Genomic DNA, 10,199 nt, shown 5'->3' on the forward strand with positions numbered 1-10,199 from the left:
ACTTGTCTTTTTTACCACAAAAGAAAGAAATTTGGTGCTTTCATTGGACGATCACGTATCAGGTAAGGGGACCCGTCTTGGATTTTGTATTTTGAAAAAGATCTGGGTAGTAGTAACTCAAAAGAACAAATCGATGTGCGTCCCATTTCCCCGCACTATCATGGCAGACGAGGACAGGCCCTCTAACTTCGAGCTGGGCACGCGGTTCCCGAAATAAGGCTTATATTTCTCAGCTTCCCATGCAGCCAAGTCTTGCCTTGGGGCCAAGTTCTGACTAATGGGATGGGAGCAGTTTCTGTGACAGATGTTTCCATAAGGGACCACTGACATTCAGGCCCCGTTCGTCTTCTTATTTTTCCTCCAGCCTGGCTGGGGTGACTGATGTCCTAGGCATTACCTTGGGCCATGAGAGCAAGGGCCACACGGGAGGGATGGCAAACAGGTGAGCTGGCGGGGGCCTGAAGACCTAAGGGGTAAGGCCGTTGTCCCAGTCCTGGGCTCCCTTCCTCCAGACTCATAAGTAAGAAGAAATAAATCCCACGTCGTTGGAACCATTGTTCATCTGGGATTCTGTTATAGCCAAAGCCAAGTTTAACTGATAAAACCAACATGGGGATTTTTCTGCCTTTCTCTTTTTTCTTTTTCAGTGGAAGATCACAGTGCAATTTCTTCTAATTTCTTCTTGGGTCCCTCACATGTAGGCAACGACGTTCTCCGTTTTCATGTGTGGTTGCTTCTTCGAGTCAACCCAGGATGGCTCGCAAGATGGGTGAGGAGCACGGGTCCGTGGGGGCATGGGCCGGGGGCCCGAGGCCTCGGTCTGAAGCCCACCCTGCCACAAGCTTCCCTCACTGGGCTTCTCCTTGCCCCTCTAGAAACAGCTTCCAGGCCCTCCTACGAACCTGGTCGTGTCTAAGACCAGGATCACTGGGCGTCCCCTGCCCCCCGTGCCCACTCTGCCCACCGGAGGACATGATGATGAGGATGAGTTTTCATCTTACCAGCAGGCTGTGTTCTCGAAGTCCGCAGCACCTGTCTGGAACTTGGCGACACACCTCTCCACAGGCCGAGAACAAGAAGGTTAGGCTCCCACGCGAATTCCAAAACAATAATCACCTGCAGTTAAGCAGCCATGCTGAGGGGGTCCTAGAACAAAAGAGTTTGCAAAAGATTAGGGTGTGTGTGGCCCAAAATTGCTACGTGTCTGATTGGAGAGGGGACCGAAACAGCCCCCCACCCCTGCACCCCGCCCGTGGCAGGGAAGAGGACGCCCTGCCTGTCTCCTGTGTTCTCCTGGGGAGAGTCACCCTCCCAGGAACGGCACTTCCCTCTCACACTCAGATGCCTACGAAAGCTAAAAAAAATGAGTCTCCGGAGTTGCCAAATATCCTGGGGCTGTTACCCTGCTTTCTTCCGCTGAAATCTGCCTTCATTTGAAAATTCACCCTGTAGGTAAAAGAGAGGCCACTTTGTGGATCTGGCCACATTCTCTTAAGCAAACTTGACGTGGATGCCCTGGGAGAGGTCAAAGGAAGAAGGATGCTCTTTTTCGAGGCTTTGCTGTCAAGTCTGATTTGTCCCTTTGCTGCCGTGTCCGGGGAGATCACGGCGCAGGTGCGACCCCTGTGAGCGGCGTCCGGCACTCGGACCTCGAGGCCCCGCACTCCGCCCTGTCCTCGGATTGTAGGTACCACCTGCCTTTCCTGTTCCCAGAGGCCGCTCCAAAGACAGGCTTGAGACAGTGACGCGCTGTTGAGAACACCCGCAGTAGGCGTGACAGACACGAAGGCCCTGTAGAAACTTCCACAATGTGGCAGTGGATGTGCGGGTCCCACCTTGCCTCCGCCCCAGACAAGCCTCACCTATAACCTCCTTGCTGGTTCACACTGCCACCTACCCACCTGTTCCCTGTCCTTTGCTTACGAGGGACCGTGTCAGAGGACACGGGGTGGGGGTGGGGGCGGATCCCAAGGAGCTTGCAAAACACACAGCAGCTTGGAGTCAGTGATGGGGGAGAGGCTGAGCGCAGATCTGGTTTCATCTGCCGGGGATGGAAGTGGGGGGCTGGGGATGATGCCAGAGCTGTCTGGGGAACTGTGGCGTGCTTTAGTCTGGTTCCTCCTTTGCGAAGAGCAGGTTAGACCTGTACCTCTCAGTTGTATGTTGTCTCTATTAAAATGTCTTTATTACAATGGAAGGTGTTCCCTCAACCGACCCTGACCGGAGCCCTTTCTCTGCCTTTGCACCTGCGGTCCGGCCTGCCCTCCCCTCCCCTCGCTTGCTTCCACCCTCCACCACCTGCAGGAAGCCCTCCCCACTCTCCGCAGGGGGTTAGGTCCCCTCGAGCGCTCTTCTAGCTCCCTTGGGAAATATCAGGCTGTCCCCACAGAACAGAACAAGCTGCTTGGCCACACGGGCTCTCGGATGACCAGCAAAGTGACCTTGTACGCAGTTTGGTCCCTCAGTGTTCAGTGAATGAGCAAACAAAGGTTCTTTCCACTCTGCTCCTTCCCATGGCACTATCGAGGTCCTGGCTGGGCCCGTCCCCTTCCAGAAGGGCTGTCTCTTCTCGCCAGATTCCCACTGCGTCTCTTGCTCTGGTAGCTATTGTGAAACATAATGATTTACCAGCCTGCATTGTTGTTCACTCATTCCTGTGGATCTTGCCTGATGGACCGTCTGCTGTCAAAGGACCGTATCTTCCATGTCTTTTGTGAAGCCCTCAATTCCTAAGGCCACGCTATACACACCGTGGGTGACCGTGAATGACTGATGGGAAGTATGTGAATCCAAGACAGGCTTCTGTAAACCGTGACCCAGTGAAGACTTGCAATCTCCCGGGGAGCTTTCAGCCCAGAAAACAAAGAGCCTTCCGTAAGTGCACCCACTGGATGCCGGGAGCTGTGCTAGCACTTTCTGTGTGTAGGTCTTCCTTCTGAAGAGGCAGTTAGGTCTCATGGCTCTGAGCACGGGCTCTAGAGCCCTGCCTGGACCTGAATGGGGCTGGCTTCTTGCTGGCCTCAGGGACTGAATCTGCACAATACATAGTTTCCTCACTTGTGAGAGGCAGGTAATAGTAAGGGCTGTGTTGGGCTTCCTCAGAGAAACAGAACCAACGTGGTTAGATCGACAGCGGGATAGATGAGATACAGACACAGATGAGGAGATCAGTTACAGAAATTACCACCCTATTATGGAGACCAAGAAGCCACCAGCACCTGGACACCCAGGCGCCCCAGGAGTGTAATTTAGTCCAAGGCCTGAGAGGAGGCTGACGGAGCAAGGCGTGGTCTCGTCTAAAAGCCCAAGAACCAGGAGGGCCGGTGGCTGAGGGCAGGAGAAGACACATCTCGGCTCAGGCAGAGAGGGAGAATTTGCCCCTTGCCTGCCTTTCTGGTCTTTTCAGCGGATTGTGCCTCCGTGCCCTGGGAGGCGCCGGCACGCTTCGCTGAGCGCTCCCCTCGACTCAGTCGACTGATCCCAACGCTAACCTCTTCCAGAGGCCTCCTCACAGACTCGTCCAGAGTCAGGTTCTTCCAAACAGCTGGCCATCCCTTAGCCCAATCAAAATGACACAGAAAATTAACCAGTGCAAGGACCAACCTCATTAAGGGTTAAAAAGGCAATACCGAGTGGAACGCAACACACAAAAGGTCATCCGTATTGAGCACCTGGCACAGCGTCTGTCTACGCGGTCTTTACGCGTCTGCGCAGCTTCTAAAGTCGCGACAGGAGGTTTAAATGGAGCAAGAGGTCTTGGAGAAGCCGGGGCTCAGGGTCCTGGTCTCCTTGTCATTCCGCTCATTTATGTCCTTGGTGGTGTCCCTGTGAGGAAAGGCACAGCAACGACTTTTAGAACCAGGAAATGGAGGCTCTGGTGGGGAGTGTCATTCCGTGCGACTTACAGGTGCCACCTGGTCCTCGGGATGCATTTCAGAAACTTCAGTAAAGGACCTGCCCCCCAGGCCCACTTGTGGGGCCCAACGGTGTAGACCGTTGCTGTGAAAGACCACTAGCGCTGACCAAACAAGACGAAGTAAAAGACCCTGTGAGCCAGCGGGAGTAGAGACACTGCAAACAGCCAGTTTGCTTAAAGGAGTCGCTCCCTGACAGCGTGAAGTCCTCCTTACTCGGGTAGAGAAGAGTGTAAATTAAGTTGTGATCCAGCGTATACCCTCCCATCCTCCCTCCCTTTCTTTCTCTCGCTCCCTTTCTCTCTTTTTTGCATCTTCCTACCTCCCAGCTACTCTACACAGGAAAATAAATGCAAAACATCCTTTTTTCCCATTTCTTCCCTTTGGTTTGAGTGCTACAAACTAGCCACATTAAAACGCACTATTTCTAGAATGATCTGGAAAGGTACAATGCTGCAGAAAGAAGAAAACCTGGCAAATTTTGTAGGGTGTATAAGATTCTTTGTTCTGTGTGTTTGTTTGCCTGCCTGCCTGAGTGTGTGTCTGTCTGTCTCTTGCCAGCCAGCAGCTTGCCGGCCACTTTAACCGGCATGGCTCCCTCCTCCACACCCGACCCACACTGGAGGGAGGAACCTGGACCAAGATGGTCAATGCTGAGGCTTCCCAGTGACCTAGGACCTGTGAAAATAGGACCTGCGCTAACTTAAATCTCTCAGCCTGGATCAAGATGAGAGTGAAGTAAGCCACTGCCCATGGGTGATGGGATGGGAACTGAAAGGCCACGAGAAAAGCAGGACCACAAAAGCCTCATGTAGGCTGAAGCTGGGCATTAGGACAGCTGAGAAAGTTAGGGGTGCAGAGAAGGAAGAAGTGGCAGGCAGAGCCCTGTTGAGTAAGCCACTGCAATGGGCAAGTGCAGGAAGAAAGATCTCCAGGCCTAGTCCCTTCACAGCCAGCGTCCACAGCACACTGCCCCGGAGCTCAGGGGCTGGTGTCCTCCTCCTCCAATTGTTTTACGTGTGTCTCTCTTCTTTGACCTAGACTTTGCTTTTGCAAATGCAGAAGAAGATTTTCTAAAACATTTATCTGGCTTCAGGGTTTAAGAGCCCCTGCAAGAAAACCACAAAGGCACAGTGTTGGGAGGCAGTGTTGGGAGGAGCGACTGACAAAAATCGTAGTGTCCGGATGTCCACTGGGCTCTGCCCAAGAACCAGGGCACTTGCTTTAAAAAAGGATATTGGTAACTGGAAAAGAATATGAGGAAGGGGGCTAGGGCAGTGAGGGGGTTAGAAAAAATCTCATACAGGGACTGAAGAAACTGGGGGTTTTGTGCTTCGAAGGGTAAAAATTAAGGAGACAGCAGAGATGTTTGCAATGTTTGTAGGGTGGACACAATGAAGATGTACCAGGTCTGCGATGTGTCCCCCCCGGGTGAGACAGGATTGTACAGATGTTACAAGGAGCTCAGTTTTAGCTCATGGTTTCCCCACAACAGAATGTTCTGCTGCAAGGTTGGGGGTACACAGCCTGTCTGGATATTCAACAAGAGGTAGTTGACTTTGTGCCAGGCACAGGAGTTTAGGCTGGAGGACCTCTGACATCATTGGCACCACTATACACGATGAGTTTACCCACAATGATGACCCATTACCTCCAGGTCCTCATCTAAAGCTGCGGAAAGAAGCTGCAAATGAAGCATATTGTAAAACAGACGCCCTTCTTCATCCCTGGAAGACTCCCCAGCTGTCCAGCAAGATAGGGATTTCCTTGATTCTCATCTCATCTACATCTGTCCCAAGACCTCTCTGACAGCAGAATGATGGAACGGGAGTGCCCCTTACTGAGCTTAGCCTCTCACAGGAGTGTCCACTTGTCCCCTGTAAAGCAGATGGAAAATTCTGGAAAGAAATTTTATTTTCTAAAGCCTAGAGCATGTGCTGGTTGGTTCCAGACATTCTTCCGAGGAAAAAGTAAATCGAACCTCTTACCCCGTACTGGGGAGGTACAAAGGAGCAGAGAGGCTGGTTCTGACAGGAGTTTGTGGCCCTCCTGGCCTTTATTTCTACCACCCCCCAAGCTGCGAATATGCTTACAGAAACCACCCACCTCTGTGGTCTTGCTAGAACAATCAAAACAAAAGTCCTTCTCTGGGCGTCCACTTCCCTCTACTGTGGTCACCTCCACACACTTTGTAACAACGTGGTAAAGGACGGGGTGGTGGAGAGAAGCCCCAGCATGGCCCACTGGACTGCGGATGCGTTCCGAACTCTCCAGATTCCTGACTTACACGTCAGGAATGGTGTAACAGACAGCAGCTCCTGGAAACCTGCCAGGCAGGGCCTGGTGGCCAAGGTGACAAGCAGATGACCTGTCACTGCCACTCCTGGCAGGTACAGTCCATCTTACCAAGGAGGACTTGCTTTAAAAAAAAAAAGAGGGAAAAAAAAGTCGTTTCTCCTTATTGTCCTATTGTGCCCTCACCCAGGACAAGAATTCCATTCCACACCGAGCGCGAGCGGAAAGCGACAGAATGACGCTCAGTGAAAAAGAGGGATCCCTCTACATGTCCCCACTGAGGGTCTCTGGTTTCCTTAAGAAACCAAAACCCTTCCGGAGAGTGATTTGTTGTTTTCAGCAAATAGCCAGGGGCCACTGTGAACCACAGAATGACGCCCTGTGGGCGCTCGGGCTTCCGGATGGACAGTCAGGGCGCTCAGCCCAGGCCGGTGGCAGGAGCCCCCTGGCCTCGCCCGCACCCCGCCACCGTGACGGGTCCACCGTGAGGGTCCAGCAGCAGTTCCCTCGCTCTTCCCGCCCTCCCCTCCTGCCCTCCCGGCCCTGCCTCCCAGAGCAGGGCATTCCGGAGCTTTCTGCCGCACACAGAGCCCGCCATTGAGCCATTTCCCCCAACGCTGCGCACAGTTTCTGCTGCCAAGATGAGTCACCGTGCAACAACACACCCTCAGCCCCCTCCACTCGGTACTTAAAATACCCTAGTGCTGGCCGAGCAGAACCCCGCGGGGCGTGCGCACGTGTGTCATCGTGGGGATGGGCAGCGGCCCTCGGAGCCCTCTGTGGGGCGGACTGCACTGGGTTTGGCCCAAGCCTTGCGAGAGGCCACCGCTTGGCAGGGGCCTGTCTCCCTCGTGCAGCCTGCCCAACGGCACCCTCTGGGCTGCAGGCAGCTGAACCTCCCTTTCAGCCTCTCTGCCCTGCAGCAGAAGGAGCAGACGGCCAGGGGCTGATCTGTCCCGCGCTTCTGCCCGCCAGAGGTCTAACTGGTGGTCTCGCCTCACACAGGACCGCCCTGTCCTGCAGGCACCCTTGGGCCCTTGTCTGAGCTCCCGGGGAGAGTCCGCTTCAACCTCAACTGCCTCTGCTTGTTTCCCCAGTTGAACCTGTCATCCTCCCATGGACAGAGGTCCCTAACCTCCTCCACTCCCTGCCACCACGCTTCTCTCTGCTTCCCATGAAGCCGGCCCAGCGCCCAGCACCCACCTTGGGCAGAACTAACCCCGTCACTCTAGAACCACTCCTCTTCCCGAGGAAAGAGACGGAAACATTGTTCTCTTTGCCCCCAGTCTTTCAAAAGCGCTGAAGAACTCCTTCCTCCTCCTCCAAACAGCTTTCCTCGTTCCCTCTGCCCACACCTCCCTCCCCCAGCCCCTGCCCAGCCACACGCTGCACCTGCCAGAGGCACCCCTCCCTCCAGGGAACGGCATGCTTTCTGCTTTCCACCCGCTGCTACAGCACCCTTCACAGAAGGGGCCTCAGAACAAAAGCCCGGCCCCGCGCAGCCCAAAGGGACATCCTGTGCTCAAGTTACTCATTACTTAAGTTAGAAGAGGTCACCGAGCAGGAAGCAAGCTGGAAAGCAAGGGGACAGGTGGCATAGAGGGCAGGGACTTAGTCAAGGTGACCTTCTAAGAAAACTCGAGAGCCCAGGCAGGGGATAGGTATCAGAATGGGAAGGTGGCAAAGTCATAGCAGCAGTTCCAAGGTTAGACAAGGTCAAATGGAAAGAGCTAATTATACTTAAGCAAGCTATTTAACAGCTTTCACTAGGCACTAGGCACTGTGCTTAGCATTTTCCCACAACCCCCAATTAATCCTTGCAACAATGTGTCGTTCCAATTTTACCAGTGAAGAAGGGGCAGCCCTGGAGAGAACAAGGGACTTGCTCAAGGTCACACAGTGAGCCAGGACTGAAGCTGGGAGTGTGTCTGTCCTGCTCCGGGCAGGTTGCTCTTTAGGGTGATGTGGTCGGACCGTCTGCGTGGCTGTGCGGCTGAGTCTCATTCTGGGTCTCACATGGCTGAGATCCTGTTCTGCAGCTGCACGACAGGTTGGGGTGGAAATGTGGAGGTTCCTGGGACGCCTGCGAGAGGCTGGCTTAGAAGGAGAGGCTGTGAAGGCACGACACTCAGCCCTTGTCAGAACCTGGGGAGAGTCTGCACATGAGGGAGGCAGAATGAGCAAAGCTGGGGAGCTCAGATTTGAAGAGGGAGTAGCCTCCAGAGGAGCACAGTAGGTCAAGGACAAGAGAGGAAGCTCACCTGGCCAGACACAGAACCGGTCTACTTGGCATTTGCCACAGCCCTAGAAAGCTGAGGGAGGGAACCTATTTTTAAAGGGAGAATGGGGGTCCTAATGAAAAATGTGTCACTGTGAGCCTTTCTCCACATATTTTGTTTCCCTGGAGAAGAGAGAGGGTGAGACAGGGAGGCGGGAAGGGGTTTGGGGGATGGAAGGGTCAGGTGGGGGGTATGCTTAGCTCCCCTAACCCCCTCATCCCTTCCCCTGCCTCTTCCCTTCCTCACTCATCCCTGCTTGTTGATTCCGCCCACAGGCTTTCCTCCCTCTAGCTCGCAGGGAGCGCTCCCTAAACACAGGCCCTTTCCAGTGAGCTCTCCTCCTGGAGACCCCTCCACAAGGTCACTTCTCCCGGGAGGGGACCAGGGGCAGCGCATCTGCAGGTGCTCCTGTGCCTGCCGTTCTCCCACCAAGCTGGGGCTTTTCTGGCATAAACAGGGCAGGCCAGGTGCAAAGCACGGGTGGCTTCCTTTCTCCACACTGTTCTCCGGTCAGCACGGAGCAGTCCTCAGGGCTGGAGTGGGTGCAGGGAGGATAGCTCGTTGCTTCTCTGAATTTCAGGGATCTTCAGGTTTTTCAAGCCTTGTGGGTGTGGGCCTTGGGAAGGAGTAGTGGGAAAGGGCTTGTTTCAAAGCTGTTGGCGCTTGTCCTTAGACCTGCAAGGCTGACCTTGGAGACAGAAGGGGGCCCTGACAAGCATCCCTAGCGTGGGCCTGCCAGTCTCCTTTTCCAGGATGACCTACGTTGTTCTCTGGGGATGGGACTTTTCTGCAGTGACTGCAGAAGCACCCCTGCCCATTTCTGCTGTGTCACCACTGCCCTGGGAGGGATGTGTGAAGCCGCTCGGGGGTTCGGAGGAGAGAGATGCGACTAAGGAGTCTGTCTTTTCAGCGACAGGGAATGAGGGATGGGAAGGGGGACTGGCCCTCCACGTCCTGGCATTCGAGCTGGGGCTTCCTAAATTCTTTCGGCCTCCCGGGTTTTACAGCAGAGCAAAGTGGTCGGCACTCCCCACGGGGCATCAGAAAGCAGGTCAGTGAGAATCCCGGCCACCTACTGGGCATCGAGGAGAGTCCGCAGAGGCTGGGTCATGTGCAAACACCGCCGTCCGGTGCAGACCGGTGTGAGCCGCCGCGCAGTGCGACAGGTTCCCGCGGGAGGACACCGGGGTCCCGCGGGAGGACACCGGGGGCCCCGCGGGAGGCCTCCTGGCCCCGCCAACCCCGGGATCCGCCCTGGGTGGGTCTGCGACTGTCCTGCTCGAGGCGGCTCGGGCCGCCCCCGGGGAGCGCGGCAGGCGGCGGGGAGCCTGCGCGGGCGGGCGGGCCTGGCTGGAGACGGACCGGCCGGATCCGCAGCCGCAGGGGCGGGCAGCGCGCGGGGGGCGGCAGGTGCAGCAGCCGAGAGGCGGGGCGGGGCTAGGCGGACTCCCCGACTCTCACGCGTCCCCGAGTGACCTTCCCCCACCCCTGCAGGGCCTCCGAGGGGTGGACCTGCGGCGGAGGGACACGGGCGGCGCGCGGCCGCGAGCGGGCCGGGGCGGGGGGCCGGGGCGGGGCGGCTGGGCCGCGGGCCCCGGGCGTCCGGCGGGCGCCGCGCGACGCAGGTGCGGCGCCCCGCACTGCCGCAGAGGAGGGCCTGCGTGCCACGGCGAGCGCGGAGGGGGCTGCGCGGGGCCGCCCGCGCGCGCGC

The 10,199-nt window shown here is 56.1% G+C and overlaps 1 long non-coding RNA gene across 1 annotated transcript; it reads right to left on the reverse strand.

The window, feature by feature from the left end:
• Positions 1-654: 654 nt before the first annotated feature.
• Positions 655-9,634, reverse strand: LOC122918464. Its single transcript, XR_006386606.1, has 3 exons — positions 9,565-9,634; positions 3,672-3,825; positions 655-1,146 (listed from the first exon to the last, which is right to left on the reverse strand). It is a non-coding gene; the product is annotated as an uncharacterized LOC122918464 (long non-coding RNA).
• Positions 9,635-10,199: the final 565 nt, after the last annotated feature.

The sequence above is a fragment of the Neovison vison genome, chromosome 10 (genome assembly GCF_020171115.1).
Source record: "Neovison vison isolate M4711 chromosome 10, ASM_NN_V1, whole genome shotgun sequence".
Taxonomy (NCBI): Eukaryota; Metazoa; Chordata; class Mammalia; order Carnivora; family Mustelidae; genus Neogale; species Neogale vison.